The sequence below is a fragment of the Hemitrygon akajei genome, chromosome 7, assembly GCF_048418815.1.
Source record: "Hemitrygon akajei chromosome 7, sHemAka1.3, whole genome shotgun sequence".
Lineage (NCBI taxonomy): Eukaryota > Metazoa > Chordata > Chondrichthyes > Myliobatiformes > Dasyatidae > Hemitrygon > Hemitrygon akajei.
In genome coordinates this window covers 69,195,662-69,213,985 of record NC_133130.1, presented here as the reverse complement: position 1 = coordinate 69,213,985, position 18,324 = coordinate 69,195,662, and the positions used below count along the sequence as shown (strand labels likewise).

Below are 18,324 nucleotides of genomic sequence, written 5' to 3'. Positions count from 1 at the left end.
ACTGAACACAAAACCTTGACTGAACACAGAACCTTAACTGGACACAGATCCTTGACTGAACACAAAACCTTGATTCGGACTGGACACAGAACCTTGACTTGGACTGGACACAGAACCTTGACTGGACACAGAACCTTGACTGAACACAGAACCTTGACTGGGACTGGTCACAGAACCTTGACTGAACACAAAACCTTGACTGGACACAGAACCTTGACTGGGACTGGACACAGAACCTTGACTGGGACTGGACACCGAACCTTGACTGAACACAAAACCTTGACTGGACACAGAACCTTGACTGGGACTGGACACAGAACCTTGACTGGACACAGAACCTTGACTGGGACTGGACACAGAACCTTGACTGGACACAGAACCTTGAATGAACACAGAACCTTGACTGAACACAGAACGTTGACTGGACACAGAACGTTGACTGAACACAAAACCTTGACTGGACACAGAACCTTGACTGGACACAGAACCTTGACTGAACACAAAACCTTGACTGGACACAGAACCTTGACTGGACACAGAACCTTGAATGAACACAGAACCTTGACTGAACACAGAACGTTGACTGGACACAGAACCTTGACAGGACACAGAACCTTGACTGGACACAGAACGTTGACTGGACACAGAACCTTGACTGGGACTGGACACAGAACCTTGACAGGACACAGAACCTTGACTGGACACAGAACGTTGACTGAACACAGAACCTTGACTGAACACAGAACCTTGAATGAACACAGAACCTTGACTGAACACAGAACCTTGACTGGACACAAAACCTTGACTGGGCAAGAACCTTGACTGGACACAGAACCTTGACTGGACACAGAACGTTGACTGAACACAGAACCTTGAATGAACACAGAACGTTGACTGGACACAGAACCTTGACTGGACACAGAACCTTGACTGAACACAAAACCTTGACTGAACACAACGTTGACAGGACACAAAACCTTGACTGGGCACAGAACCTTGACTGGGACTGGACACAGAACCTTGACTGGGACTGGACACAGAACCTTGACTGAACACAGAACCTTGACTGAACACAAAACCTTGACTGGACACAGAACCTTGACTGAATACAGAACCTTGACTGAACACAGAACCTTGACTGGACACAGATCCTTGACTGGACACAAAACCTTGACTGGGCACAGAACCTTGACTGGGACTGGACACAGAACCTTGACTGGGACTGAACACAGAACCTTGACTGGGACTGGTCACAGAACCTTGACTGAACACAAAACCTTGACTGGACACAGAACCTTGACTGGGACTGGACACAGAACCTTGACTGGGACTGGACACCTAACCTTGACTGAACACAAAACCTTGACTGGACACAGAACCTTGACTGGGACTGGACACAGAACCTTGACTGGGACTGGACACAGAACCTTGACTGGACACAGAACCTTGAATGAACACAGAACGTTGACTGAACACAGAACGTTGACTGGACACAGAACGTTGACTGGACACAGAACCTTGACTGAACACAGAACGTTGACTGGACACAGAACGTTGACTGAACACAAAACCTTGACTGGACACAGAACCTTGACTGGACACAGAACCTTGACTGGGACTGGACACAGAACCTTGACTGGGACTGGACACAGAACCTTGACTGGGACTGGACACAGAACCTTGACTGAACACAGAACCTTGACTGAACACAGAACCTTGACTGAACACAGAACCTTGACTGGACACAGAACCTTGACTGGACACAAAACCTTGACTGGGCACAGAACCTTGACTGGGCACAGAACCTTGACTGGGACTGGACACAGAAACTTGACTGGGACTGGACACAGAACCTTGACTGAACACAAAACCTTGACTGAACACAAAACCTTGACTGGACACAGAACCTTGACTGAACACAGAACCTTGACTGAACACAAAACCTTGACTGGACACAGAACCTTGACTGGGCACAAAACCTTGGCTGAACACAAAACCTTATCTGAACACAAAACGTTGACTGGACACAGAACCTTGACAGGACACAGAACCTTGACTGGACACAGAACGTTGACTGGACACAGAACCTTGACTGGGACTGGACACATAACCTTGACAGGACACAGAACCTTGACTGGACACAGAACGTTGACTGAACACAGAACCTTGACTGAACACAGAACCTTGAATGAACACAGAACCTTGACTGAACACAGAACCTTGACTGGACACAAAACCTTGACTGGGCAAGAACCTTGACTGGACACAGAACCTTGACTGGACACAGAACGTTGACTGAACACAGAACCTTGAATGAACACAGAACGTTGACTGGACACAGAACCTTGACTGGACACAGAACCTTGACTGAACACAAAACCTTGACTGAACACAACGTTGACAGGACACAAAACCTTGACTGGGCACAGAACCTTGACTGGGACTGGACACAGAACCTTGACTGGGACTGGACACAGAACCTTGACTGAACACAGAACCTTGACTGAACACAAAACCTTGACTGGACACAGAACCTTGACTGAATACAGAACCTTGACTGAACACAGAACCTTGACTGGACACAGATCCTTGACTGGACACAAAACCTTGACTGGGCACAGAACCTTGACTGGGACTGGACACAGAACCTTGACTGGGACTGAACACAGAACCTTGACAGGACACAGAACCTTGACTGGACACAGAACGTTGACTGAACACAGAACCTTGACTGAACACAGAACCTTGAATGAACACAGAACCTTGACTGAACACAGAACCTTGACTGGACACAAAACCTTGACTGGGCAAGAACCTTGACTGGACACAGAACCTTGACTGGACACAGAACGTTGACTGAACACAGAACCTTGAATGAACACAGAACGTTGACTGGACACAGAACCTTGACTGGACACAGAACCTTGACTGAACACAAAACCTTGACTGAACACAACGTTGACAGGACACAAAACCTTGACTGGGCACAGAACCTTGACTGGGACTGGACACAGAACCTTGACTGGGACTGGACACAGAACCTTGACTGAACACAGAACCTTGACTGGACACAGAACCTTGAATGAACACAGAACGTTGACTGGACACAGAACGTTGACTGGACACAGAACCTTGACAGGACACAGAACCTTGACTGGACACAGAACGTTGACTGGACACAGAACCTTGACTGGGACTGGACACAGAACCTTGACTGGACACAAAACCTTGACTGGGCAAGAACCTTGACTGGACACAGAACCTTGACTGGACACAGAACGTTGACTGAACACAGAACCTTGAATGAACACAGAACGTTGACTGGACACAGAACCTTGACTGGACACAGAACCTTGACTGAACACAAAACCTTGACTGAACACAACGTTGACAGGACACAAAACCTTGACTGGGCACAGAACCTTGACTGGGACTGGACACAGAACCTTGACTGGGACTGGACACAGAACCTTGACTGAACACAGAACCTTGACTGAACACAAAACATTGACTGGACACAGAACCTTGACTGAATACAGAATCTTGACTGAACACAGAACCTTGACTGGGACTGGACACAGATCCTTGACTGGACACAAAACCTTGACTGGGCACAGAACCTTGACTGGGACTGGACACAGAACCTTGACTGGGACTGGACACAGAACCTTGACTGAACACAAAACCTTGACTGAACACAAAACCTTGACTGGACACAGAACCTTGACTGAACACAGAACCTTGACTGAACACAAAACCTTGACTGGACACAGAACCTTGACTGGGCACAGAACTTTGACTGGTCACAGAACCTTGACTGGACACAAAACCTTGACTGAACACAAAACCTTGACTGGACACAGAACCTTGACTGGGCACAGAACCTTGACTGAACACAAAACCTTGACTGAACACAAAACCTTGACTGAACACAAAACCTTGACTGAACACAGAACCTTGACTGGGCACAGAACCTTGACTGAACACAAAACCTTGACTGGACACAGAACCTTGACTGGGCACAGAACCTTGACTGAACACAGAACCTTGACTGGACACAAAACCTTGACTGAACACAAAACCTTGACTGGACACAGAACCTTGACTGGGCACAGAACCTTGACTGGACACAAAACCTTGACTGAACACAAAACCTTGACTGAACACAAAACCTTGACTGGACACAGAACCTTGACTGGGCACAGAACCTTGACTGGACACAAAACCTTGACTGAACACAAAACCTTGACTGAACACAAAACCTTGACTGAACACAGAACCTTGACTGGGCCCAGAACCTTGACTGAACACAAAACCTTGACTGGACACAGAACCTTGACTGAACACAGAACATTGACTGGACACAGAACGTTGACTGGACACAGAACGTTGACTGGACACAGAACCTTGACTGGGACTGGACACAGAACCTTGACTGGGACTGGACACAGAACCTTGACTGAACACAAAACCTTGACTGAACACAACGTTGACAGGACACAAAACCTTGACTGGGCACAGAACCTTGACTGGGACTGGACACAGAACCTTGACTGGGACTGGACACAGAACCTTGACTGAACACAGAACCTTGACTGAACACAAAACCTTGACTGGACACAGAACCTTGACTGAATACAGAACCTTGACTGAACACAGAAGCTTGACTGGACACAGAAGCTTGACTGGACACAGATCCTTGACTGGACACAAAACCTTGACTGGGCACAGAACCTTGACTGGGACTGGACACAGAACCTTGACTGGGACTGGACACAGAACCTTGACTGAACACAAAACCTTGACTGAACACAAAACCTTGACTGGACACAGAACCTTGACTGAACACAGAACCTTGACTGAACACAAAACCTTGACTGGACACAGAACCTTGACTGGGCACAGAACTTTGACTGGTCACAGAACCTTGACTGGACACAAAACCTTGGCTGAACACAAAACCTTGACTGAACACAAAACCTTGACTGGACTCAGAACCTTGACTGGACTCAGAACCTTGACTGGACACAAAACCTTGACTGAACACAAAACCTTGACTGAACACAAAACCTTGACTGAACACAGAACCTTGACTGGGCACAGAACCTTGACTGAACACAAAACCTTGACTGGACACAGAACCTTGACTGAACACAGAACATTGACTGGACACAGAACGTTGACTGGACACAGAACGTTGACTGGACACAGAACCTTGACTGGGACTGGACACAGAACCTTGACTGGGACTGGACACAGAACCTTGACTGAACACAAAACCTTGACTGAACACAAAACCTTGACTGAACACAACGTTGACTGGACACAAAACCTTGACTGGGCACAGAACCTTGACTGGGACTGGACACAGAACCTTGAATGGGACTGGACACAGTACCTTGGCTGAACACAGAACCTTGACTGAACACAAAACCTTGACTGGACACAGAACCTTGACTGAACACAGAACCTTGACTGGACACAAAACCTTGACTGGGCACAGAACCTTGACTGGGACTGGACACAGAACCTTGACTGGGCACAGAACCTTGACTGGGACTGGACACAGAACCTTGACTGAACACAAAACCTTGACTCTACACAAAACCTTGACTGGACACAGAACCTTGACTGAACACAGAACCTTGACTGAACACAAAACCTTGACTGGACACAGAACCTTGACTGGGCACAGAACCTTGACTGGTCACAGAACCTTGACTGGACACAAAACTTTGGCTGAACACAAAACCTTGACTGAACACAAAACCTTGACTGGACACAGAACCTTGACTGGGCACAGAACCTTGACTGGACACAAAACCTTGACTGAACACAAAACCTTGACTGAACACAAAACCTTGACTGAACACAGAACCTTAACTGGACACAGAACCTTGACTGAACACAAAACCTTGACTCGGACTGGACACAGAACCTTGACTGGACACAGAACCTTGACTGAACACAGAACCTTGACTGAACACAGAACCTTGACTGGGACTGGACACAGAACCTTGACTGAACACAAAACCTTGACTGGACACAGAACCTTGACTGGGACTGGACACAGAACCTTGACTGAACACAGAACCTTGACTGGGACTGGACACAGAACCTTGACTGAACACAAAACCTTGACTGGACACAGAACCTTGACTGGGACTGGACACAGAACCTTGACTGGACACAGAACCTTGACTGGGACTGGACACAGAACCTTGACTGGACTCAGAACCTTGACTGGACTCAGAACCTTGACTGGGACTGGACACAGAACCTTGACTGGGACTGGACACAGAACCTTGACTGGACACAAAACCTTGACTGGACACAGAACCTTGACTGGACACAGAACCTTGACTGAACACAAAACCTTGACTGGACACAGAACCTTGACTGGACACAGAACCTTGACTGGACACAGAACCTTGACTGAACACAAAACCTTGACTGGACACAGAACCTTAACTGGACACAGAACCTTGACTGAACACAGAACCTTGACTGGACACAGAACCTTGACTGGGCACAGAACCTTGACTGGGACTGGACACAGAACCTTGACTGAACACAAAACCTTGACTGAACACAAAACCTTGACTGGACACAGAACCTTGACTGGGCACAGAACCTTGACTGGACACAGAACCTTGACTGGACACAAAACTTTGGCTGAACACAAAACCTTGACTGAACACAAAACCTTGACTGGACACAGAACCTTGACTGGGCACAGAACCTTGACTGGACACAAAACCTTGACTGAACACAAAACCTTGACTGAACACAGAACCTTGACTGGGCACAGAACCTTGACTGAACACAAAACCTTGACTGGGCACAGAACCTTGACTGGGACTGGACACAGAACCTTGACTGAACACAGAACCTTGACTGAACACAAAACCTTGACTGGACACAGAACCTTGACTGGGCACAGAACCTTGACTGGACACAGAACCTTGACTGGACACAAAACTTTGGCTGAACACAAAACCTTGACTGAACACAAAACCTTGACTGGACACAGAACCTTGACTGGGCACAGAACCTTGACTGGACACAAAACCTTGACTGAACACAAAACCTTGACTGAACACAGAACCTTGACTGGGCACAGAACCTTGACTGAACACAGAACCTTGACTCGGACTGGACACAGAACCTTGACTGGACACAGAACCTTGACTGAACACAGAACCTTGACTGAACACAGAACCTTGACTGGGACTGGACACAGAACCTTGACTGAACACAAAACCTTGACTGGACACAGAACCTTGACTGGGACTGGACACAGAACCTTGACTGAACAGAGAACCTTGACTGGGACTGGACACAGAACCTTGACTGAACACAAAACCTTGACTGGACACAGAACCTTGACTGGGACTGGACACAGAACCTTGACTGGACACAGAACCTTGACTGGGACTGGACACAGAACCTTGACTGGACTCAGAACCTTGACTGGACTCAGAACCTTGACTGGGACTGGACACAGAACCTTGACTGGGACTGGACACAGAACCTTGACTGGACACAAAACCTTGACTGGACACAGAACCTTGACTGGACACAGAACCTTGACTGAACACAAAACCTTGACTGGACACAGAACCTTGACTGGACACAGAACCTTGACTGGACACAGAACCTTGACTGAACACAAAACCTTGACTGGACACAGAACCTTAACTGGACACAGAACCTTGACTGAACACAAAACCTTGACTGGACACAGAACCTTGACTGGACACAGAACCTTGAATGAACACAGAACGTTGACTGAACACAGAACGTTGACTGGACACAGAACGTTGACTGGACACAGAAAGTTGACTGGACACAGAACGTTGACTGGACACAGAACGTTGACTGGACACAGAAAGTTGACTGGACACAGAACCTTGACTGAACACAGAATGTTGACTGAACACAAAACCTTGACTGGACACAGAACCTTGAATGAACACAGAACCTTGAATGAACACAGAACCTTGAAGGAACACAGAACCTTGACTGAACACAGAACGTTGACTGGACACAGAACCTTGACTGGGACTGGACACAGAACCTTGACTGGAGACAGAACGTTGACTGGACACAGAACCTTGTCTGGGACTTGACACAGAACCTTGACTGGACACAGAACGTTGACTGAACACAGAACCTTGACTGAACACAGAACCTTGAATGAACACAGAACGTTGACTGGACACAGAACCTTGACTGGACACAAAACCTTGACTGGGCAAGAACCTTGACTGGACACAGAACGTTGACTGGACACAGAACGTTTACTGAACACAGAACCTTGAATGAACACAGAACGTTGACTGGACACAGAACGTTGACTGGAGACAGAACGTTGACTGGACACAGAACGTTGACTGGACACAAAACCTTGACTGGGCACAGAACCTTGACTGGACACAGAACCTTGACTGGGACTGGCCACAGAACCTTGACTGGACACAGAACCTTGACTGAACACAAAACCTTGACTGGGCACAGAACCTTGACTGGACACAGAACCTTGACTGGACAGAGATCCTTGACTGAACACAGAACCTTGACTGGACACAGAACTTTGACTGGGACTGGTCACAGAACCTTGACTGGGACTGATACTCGGAGCCTTGACTTGGACTGGGACTCGGAGAGACAGAATACCCAACTCTGAGTAGCAGCAAACAGCTGAACCTACTCAGCTGGAAAACGAGACGACTAAACCAAACAACAACAGACAACACACTTCTAGACACGGAGCAGCTCATGAAGTGGCATACGGCCGGCAATTACTTAGCTGGACACAAAGAGACAGAATTCCCACTCAGAGTAGTGGCAAACGGCCAGACCTACTCAGCTAGGAACGAGATGACTAAAACAAACAACGACAGACAATTCTTATCGCGGCTCGGAGCAGTGGCAAACAGCCGGCAAAACTCAGCTGGACACAAAACAACAAAGGGAAACGACGATAGTCCATTCGTATCTCGACTCTGGGTAGCACATGAAGTGGCAAATGGCCAACAAAACTCTGCTGGACGGCAGGCTCTCGACTTGACCCAGGAACAGTGGATGGCAAACTCTCAACTTGAGCCAGGAACTGTGAATGGCAGGCTCTCGACTTGACCCAGGAACAGTGGATGGCAAACTCTCAACTTGAGCCAGGAACTGTGAATGGCAGGCTCTCGACTTGACCCAGGAACAGTGGATGGCAAACTCTCAACTTGAGCCAGGAATTGTGAATGGCAGGCTCTCGACTTGACCCAGGAACAGTGGATGGCAAACTCTCAACTTGAGCCAGGAATTGTGAATGGCAGGCTCTCGACTTGAGCCAGGAACTGTGAATGGCAAACTCTCAACTTGAGCCAGGAATTGTGAATGGCAGGCTCTCGACTCATTCTCGGCAACCAGGAACAGTGGATGGCAAACTCTCGACTTGAGCCAGGAACTGTGAATGGCAGGCTCTCGACTCATTCTCGGCAACCAGGAACAGCAGAGCTGCACTGCTGAGGTGACGAGCCAGCAGCAAGTGGACGTAAGCCGACGGCTTTATGCTGACCCGTTTGAATAAGGATCGGGTGCCCTAATCAAGGAGCCCAGTGGAACACGGAGAAAAGGAAATTAACTGAAACAAAGAGTCAATGGACCGGACCATGACAGGTTCTTCACTCTCTCTGCAGTGCTGCTTCCCCATAACTCTACATTGGAACCCCTATCCAGATAACAGGCGAATTACCTCAAAGTCAGTGGACCTACAGTCTTATACTTGTAATTAAGCTGCATAATATTTGTTCCATGGATGTTACTTTAAGTGTATGGCTGAGATTAGCACTTCTCTCAGTTGTGCCATATTTCCACATTGGACTGCATTACAACTTCAATGTGTAATATTTGCCAGTCACAAGTAACTGCAGTTTTAAAAGTCACATATTTATAATGAAGAACAAATCATGCAAGATTGTACATTTAGCTCCATGATGTGTTTATATTTGGTGGAAACAAACTGAAAGAAAAGTCAATCCAATGGGTAGTTTAGTCTAAGAGGAATGGAGGATTAAACTAAAGCATTTCTGGATTTCCTGCACAGAGCTCTGAAGAACAATAAGGAAAATAACTGTTGGCCTTCGGGTGAGGACACTGCAGACTGACTGCTGTCTTTGCAGGCCAGGTGTACAAGTACCCACCTAGAGTCACAATGAGATAAAACGATAAAAATGGCTTGGTGGTCAAATGCGTTCTGTTTTAGCATTATCTCAGTTTCTGACCCATTTTGACTACATCTTACAGAGTTGTAAAATGTGACTTAATTCAATTTATTCTATGTATATTCCCAAAGTTGAATAGGTGCACACCACCCAAGATACAGTAGATTGTTCCCTACTGACGTTCTACGGACTGTTTCCTACGGACTTTTTTTGTTGTCTACCAAGCACCTGGAATCGATTCTTCACGCAGCAAATTATTTGGCCCAGCTACCTATCAAGTAATTCTGCATATTACATTAAAAGTTCCAACTTGGTTTTTAACTAAATATTTTTCTTTGTGATCATTTATCCATCAGCAGAATAAAGGAAAGTGGATACAGTACACACCATCATTTTGGGGTGAATGATGTTCCTCCCTTTTCCACAAAATCTTGGAGCTGTCCAGCCATCTTCCCCTATAATTTCTATTTGAGAGCCATGTCTAGACATTTTGATTCATCTTGTCTTCTCCCTGCCTTTTTCAAAACTTCCTGTTGTCTTGTGCTACAGACTAAACACCCAATTTTCTGAAATAATATCACAAACAACTGTTCTGCAATTTAACGTCTATGAAGTAATTTGAAATACTTGCTTATGATCCCATTTGACAACAGCAGATGCAGGAAGGCATCAATCTTTTGACATTTTTAGTGAAAAATGAGAATTAAAAGTACTTGAGTCAATTTTTCTTGCTTTACCAAATCCACAGTTAAGTAAAGTGAGCGCCTAACTTCTGTCAAAAGTAACTGTTGACAATGCTTTTGACTCCTGTTGATTACTCAATACAAAAACCTTTGTGTAAATTGCACATTGGCAGAAGCCCAAACAAACAGCTATAAAATTATGACAGACTACAATGAAACAATTTTTAAGATAAGTATGTTTGAACAGCACAGATAACAGTTCTGAACTTCTGGCCAATCTTAGAGTTTTACAAGGGATTCAGTGCTGATTAGTGGTAAGTTGTTGTCAACTGGCATATTCCACTGGAAATAAGAAATTGGTCAGACAGCACTTGGAGAATTGTTCTGCATTCCTTATTGAAGAGGAGCTTCACAAGAATGATCCTGGGAATGAAAGGGTTAATGTATGAGTAGTGTTTGAAGGCTCTGGGCCTGTACTTGCTGGTGTTTAGAAGAACGAGGAGGATCTCAATGAAACCTATCGAAAATTGAAAGGCCTAGATAGAGTGAGTGAACGTGGAGAGGATGTTTCGTCTCATAGGGGAGTCTAGGAGCAGAGAGCACAGCCTTAGATTAGAGGGATGTCCTTTAGAACAGAGGTGAAAAGGAATTTCTTTAGCCAGAGAGTAGTGTATCTCTGGAATTCATTGCCTCCGACAGCAGTGGGGGCCAAGTCGTTGGGTATATCCAAAGCGAGGTTGGTAGGTTCTTGATTAGTAAGGCTATGGGGAGAAGGAAAGAGAAGGGAGTCAGGAATAATAAATCAGCCATGATGTAATAGCAGAGCAGACTTGATGGGCCAAATGGCCTAATACTGCTTCAATGTATCATGGTCTGAAATGAATGAGGTTTGTCAAGTAAAGACTGTTGGGTACCAATTAAAATCAAACCAAGGCTCTTTGAATCACAATGACTGAAAAACCACTGTATTCAGTGACAGCAATGAAATATTATTAAAATTAATATTACTTGTAATTCTGAAAGAAGCCATTTTTGACAATTGTTAGCATATCCAGGTGGTTTGTTTTGCTCAGTGAATTTAAACTATACTTTTTTTTATGATACTATGGAAATAAAAGTAAATCAGAGAAATTTATCAGGGTCTATCACCTTTAAGTTTGACATTTGGATCTTGTCTTCCATTCTGTAGCCTTCAAAGACACTAGTGGGTCACTTGCTGCAAGTCTCTGCAAAAGGGTCCTAAAAGCCCATACACGAAGTTGGAAACTGTGCCCAATTGCCTTCCTCCTTGATGTTGTATCCCTGGACCTGGGGAAGTGCTTGGTATGCTGTGGTGTTTTCCCTGTAACTCCAGAAATGAACAAGTCAAATCACAACTGGTTGCTGTACATAGAGAGCAGAGAATAGTTGTTTATTCAGGCACAGTTAGAATTTGATTGGCTTCTCTCAAGAGAATAAAATGACATTTTCGTCTGAAAGATCTACAGATTCCTAACCAATATGTTACTCAGAGTAACACATTGAACTGATAGATTTACATTAAGCATGTAATCCTGCTTTACAGTAACTAATTTCCAGTGCGTTATGTAGTAAGCTAAATGGCCCAGAAGTTGTTCTGCACCATGGTGATGTGCTCAGTGGTTGCAGAAATGGCAAGCTAATGCCTACCTTGGTTATTGCAGATTTCAATGGCATCTGAAGCCTTGAGCTTGGGTACTGTAGCTGTCAGCGATCAAAGCAAGATTCTGAGTCTGAGGGTTGGATTTGGGCAGGGGAAGAGGAGAGGTGACAGCCTGAATGGGGGAATAAATGTTGGGTGTGCGCGAAAAACATCCAGGAATCAAGGGGATCAAGGATCTGAAAGCAAGACTGGAATTAGGGGAGATTCTGCAGCAACTGGTTAGAGTGGGGATCAAGGCCTCCATCTTGGTCCTTGGCTGGTTGGTGGGAGAGAGGGAGGTCATGGACCTTGACCAGTCAGGATGGGTTCAAGAGATGGGATAGAATGGGTGGTCCGGAGTGATATCAATGGGACAAACCAAGATTAGTATATTGTTAGTCAGATTAGAATGGAAAGATAGGAGTTGGGGAGGGGTGTAAGGACAGTGGTTGGTGCAATATTCATCAGTAGCTCTGAAGGTTTGAAGACAAGCATCCGACTTACCTTAGTATGTCCCAATCCAGTGACCGCTCTGAGGGTATGATTGCTCTGGGAGTACCCTTTTATGATCACTCCCGGGCAAAATTGTTCTAATTCCCAAATTTATGTTCCAAAAACCAAACCATACTAGAATGATGTGAAAATATGTCAGGTGTGGAAGGGTGAATTGTACTTCAAAGTGGGTGGTCACGAATTCTCAGTGGTGAGATTCAACCCTGAAATAGGGATAACCACATTCTATTCTGAAAAAGTAAATTTCATACTTGGATGCTTACTCAGAAAAGCTGGTTCCCGACTTGTAGGAACAGGAGTTTTCCCACTGACATGCTCACAAAGAGCTATCTTCAGATTGTCAGACACATGGCAGCTGCATCCCAGTTTCTTGGAGGTGAAGCTGACAAATTTTGGCTTGCAGAGAAGGGAAAGCTGGTGCTATATTGGTAAATAAGTGCTTATCATGTACATAAATCAAGTACCAAATCATACCCTTTTCTTTCCAGTCCTGATGATGGTAGGTCTTGCCCCAAAATGCCGAATGCTTGTTTCCCCTTCTTAGATGCTAACTGACTTGCTGCATTCCTCCAGCCCAGTGTGTGTGTGTTGCTCAAGTACCACATGTCTGCAATAGGCTCTCACCCAGAAACAGCAAAAATTCGATGCTGTCTGACTTCTCAAGTCGTAACCCAGGAATGGCTACTCTCATCTCTTTGGAAAAAGCGGGCAGATCTTTCCACATTCTGTAGAGCTGGGAGGTGGGCGATTACATCTCTTGGCCTCAGAGCACTATCTTAACCCATCTCTAGAGGAGGCAAGTGACCCAAATTGGTGGTACAGTGAGCAGTCTCTGGAGCTGTAAAAGGGATGGTAGCCCACTGTACAATTTACAAGGCCGATGACCCGCTTCCTGCTGAGTTTCAATCCTGCAATCTGTGTGCATCCTGAGGGTGCACCGTAACTTATAATTGCAATAAGAGGTCATGTTGAATTCTTGGGCAATGTTTCTTTACATCAGAATTAGAATCATGTTTAATATGTTACTATGTGGCAGTGGTACATTGCAATATCTAATAATAAAAACTGTAAATTACAGTAAGTATATATATATATATATACACACACCTTTTTACTGTAATATATATAAAATAAGTTAAAAGATTTTAAAAAAGTAGTGAGATAATGTTCATGGATTCAATATCCACTCAGTAATTGGATCGCAAAGGGGAAGAAGCTATTCTTCAAACATTAAGTGTGTGCTTTCAGGCTCCTGTACCTCCTCCCTGATGCTGGTAGTGAGCAGAGTGCCTGTCCTGGGTGATGTGGGTCCTTAATGATGGACGCCGCCCTTTTGCGGCATTGTACTTTTGAAGATATCATTAATGCTGGGAAGCAAGTGCCTAAGGTGGAGCTGACTGAGTTTACAATTTACTGCAGCTTATTTCAACCCTCTGCAGTAGACCACCTCCCCCCCCCCCCCATACCAGATGGTGGTGCAGCCAGTTAAAATGTTCTCCATGGTATATCTGTAGAAATTTGAGAGTCTTTAGTGACATACTAAGTCTCCTCAAACTCCTAATGAAAGCTGTCATGCTTTCTTTGCAATTACATCAATATGCGGGGCCCAGGATAGATCCTCAAGGATACTGACAGCCAGAAATTTGAGTTTGCTCACCCTTTCCATTTCTGATCCCTCAATGAGGACTGGTGTCCTCGTCTTACCCTTTCTGAAGTCCACGTTCAATTCTTTGGTCTCACTGACATTGAGCGCAAGGTTGTTGCTGCGGCACCACTCAACCAGCTGATCTATCTCACTCCTGTACACGTCCTTGTCACCATCTGAAACTCTGTCAACAATAGTTGTGTCATCAGCAGATTTATAGATGGTGTTTATGCTGTGCCGAGCCACATAGTCATGGGTGTAGAGACAGTAGAGCAGTGGGCTAAGCATACACATCCTTGAGGTGTACCAGCGTTGATGGTCAGCCAGGTTGAAATGTTATTTCCAATCTGCTCATACTATGGTCTTCCGGTGAGGAATTTGACGACCCAGTTGCAGAGGGAGGTACGGAGGCCTAGGTTTTGGAGCTTTCTGATCAGAACTGTAGGGATGATTGTGTTAAACACTGAGGTGTAATCAATAGATAGTAGCCTGACATAAGTAATCGTATTGTGCAGGTGATCCAAAAACCACCTATCTTAAAGGCTTAGACAAAATCTCACATCTAAGCTGGAAAGCATTTCTTATTGATATCAGCTACAGTAAATTTGCTGTTGCAATTTGAGTGTGGTTGTTCTCAAGCCAACTGTACGTATTGAAGAGAGTTCTGAGGAGCAATGGTAAATTTTTTCTCCTAATGGTCTACTTGCCTTTCATGAATTTGCTTTTGAGTAGCATATTCTAACCTATCTTGATGACCCAATTTTTGAAAATTTGACTGGGTGGGTTGACATTAGTGGGAGTGATGGTATGTCATTGACCTGCAGGTTAAATTCTATTGTTGGACTGGTAGTTAAAGTGCTCTTGATCAATTTAAAGTTTGACTTCTTGACAATTATTATTGCAGCACAACTCTGCTGCATTTCGAAATATGTTAGAAGAGCTACTTAACTGCCTATAATTTTGGCCATTAGTCTCTGTGGTATCCTGTGAAGTGCTGAGAATGATTCACATTTGTACCACCTATTCATGCCCTGTTAATTACAGATACAGTAATCATTAAATATAAATGCTATTTCAGCACCATTCCTGTAATTTATGGATTTTTATTCATCTTTCCCCCATCTTCAGTTTTCCACTTATACCTTTAATGAAATACTGTAAGTTTCCTGGTATTCACAACAGGAATTAGCAACTTCAGTGGACCGAGAAGTGGCGGTGCATTTACAGACTAGTTGCAAAACTTGAAAGATTAGAACTCATTTTTATTTTGACACTTAAACCTCCAAAATTTGTCTGCATATTAGTGAAACAAATTAACTGACGGATGTCAGATTGAACAAGTTGTCTAGTGAACAGTTTTAGGAAGTGTGTAGAAAATGACATCAATCACGGTGTGTGTGTTACTATCTTGGAGATCAGTGTTCCAAAGAATGCTCTGTCCCTTCCCTGCCACATCCCATTAACTTCACTCAGCTGAACACAGGGAGAACCTATAACTGGCACTGCTAATGGGTTAGCTGTAGACTTTCTACTGGTTACTGTTGCAGCTTCACAAATTCTCATTGCTTTCTATAATTGTTAATGTCTTTGAAAAGTGTTTTGGCTGGTGCAAAAGGGTAATGTGGCATAGCAGCTGAAAGTCCAAAGGCCTGGATTAATAACCTTGAATTCAAATCTCTCCACAGCAGGTTGGGAGAAGTCTGGAAGATACTTCCTGAATTAAGCAAGAGCACTGAAATACAGCACGTATGACTGTACCATAGCACACAGAACAGGAATGGAGAAATACTTCCTAGAATCACAAGAACACATTACGTTTGCTGACCACAGAAGGGGTGCAATAGCAAACTGATAAAAAGTACACTTTATATCAATGTCAAGAAATAAAAAGGAAATAAAAGGATAGATGCGTTTCCACTGCACTTTTCATCATCTTTGGATGCTTCAGAGTGCTTTACAGCCGCTGAAATACTTCTAAATTGCAGTCATTGTTGTTACATTAGAAGGGCAGCAGACAATCTGGCCAGGCAAACTCAAAAACAGCAAAGAGAAAGTGACCAGATGATCTGTTGTCGTGACATTTATTGAGTGATACATATTGGCCAAGAGCGAATAAATCAATAGCAGCAAAATGAGCTGATTTTGTTCTTTCTACTCTATTCCTTTTTTCCATATGGGTCCTAATTTGGGTGTCATGCTAGTGTAGCTGTGACAGCATCACCTTAACCACTCGGGGTGTCAGAGTTCAGAGTTCAATTCCACTCGGAGTGTCAGAGTTCGGATTCAGTTCCACTCGGAGTGTCAGAGTTCGGAGTTCAGTTCCAATGTCACTTGTAAGGAGTCTGTACGTCCTCCTCAGGGAATGCATGGGTTTCCTCTGGGTGCTCCAGTTTCCTCCCACAGTCCAAAGATGTACCAGTTAGTAAGTTAATTGGTCATTGTAAATTCTCCCCTGAGTAGGCGAGGGTTAAATTGGGCGGTGTGGCTCCAAAGGACAGAAAGTCCTATTCCATGCTATATCCCAATAAATAAATAAATAAATAATCCACGCACAGTTTTCATCATAAATTGTCCTGGAATACTCGAAACATTGAATAATGTTGTGTGGATGTAAAACAGATGCATACCTGGTGATGTCAATCCTCCAGCAATGCTCATGTGATGCTTTGCTTAACCATGTTATATGCCTAAATGCATTTATCTTAGTGCAAGCATCTAACTCCCCCGTGCACTACCTAAAGAGATCATTTATTTCCTTGTTCATTCTCAGGACACAGATTTCACTGATGCAGATTCAGTGAGACTTTGCAAGAGTTCAAGGAGAATTTATTTCATTTTACTGACTGTGCTGAAGTAAAGTTTCCTCCACAGCATATCTTCATTCCGCTCCCACCCCCAAACCTGGTGTGACCATAAAACATCAGAGCAGAATTAGACCATTCCGTCCATCAAGTCTGCTCTGCCATTCCATCCTGGCTGATTTATTAATCCTCTCAACCCTTTTGTCCTACTTTCTGCCCGTAAACATTTACACCCTGATTAACTAATAACCTAGCAACCTCTGCTTTAAATATATAGAGTCATAGAGCCATAGAATAGTACATCGCAGAAACAGGCCCTTTGGCCCATCTAATCCATGCCAAGCTATTTAAACTGCCTTTTCCCATCAACCTGCACAGGGAGCACAGCCCTCCATTCCCGCACCATCCATGTACCTATCCAAACTTCTCTTAAACGTTGAAACTGAGCTCACATGCACCTCTTGCACTGACAACTCGCTCCACACTCTCACAACCCAATATCCAATGACTTCACCTACAAAGCCTTCTTTGTCTTTGAATTCCACAGACTTACCACCCTCTGGATAAAGAAATTCCACCTCATATTTGTTCTAAAAGGACATTCCTCTATTCTCAGGCTATACCCTTTAGTCCGAGACTCATCCACTATAGAAAACATTCTCTCCACATCCACTCTATCTAGGCCTTTCAATATTTGTTAAGTTTCAGTGAGATTCCACCCCCCATTCTTCTAAACTCTAGAGAATACAGGCAGAGAACCATCAAACACTCTTCATATGGTAACCCTTTAATTCCCTTAATC

The 18,324-nt window shown here is 44.6% G+C and overlaps 1 long non-coding RNA gene across 1 annotated transcript in view; it reads left to right on the top strand.

Moving 5' to 3' along the window:
* LOC140730007 (uncharacterized) overlaps window positions 1–16,756 on the top strand; it is a 100,104-nt gene extending 83,348 nt beyond the window's left edge. Inside the window, exon 3 of the long non-coding RNA XR_012099474.1 lies at window positions 16,407–16,756. This is a non-coding gene — a long non-coding RNA (uncharacterized lncRNA). The remainder of the gene's footprint in view (window positions 1–16,406) is intronic.
* Window positions 16,757–18,324: the final 1,568 nt, after the last annotated feature.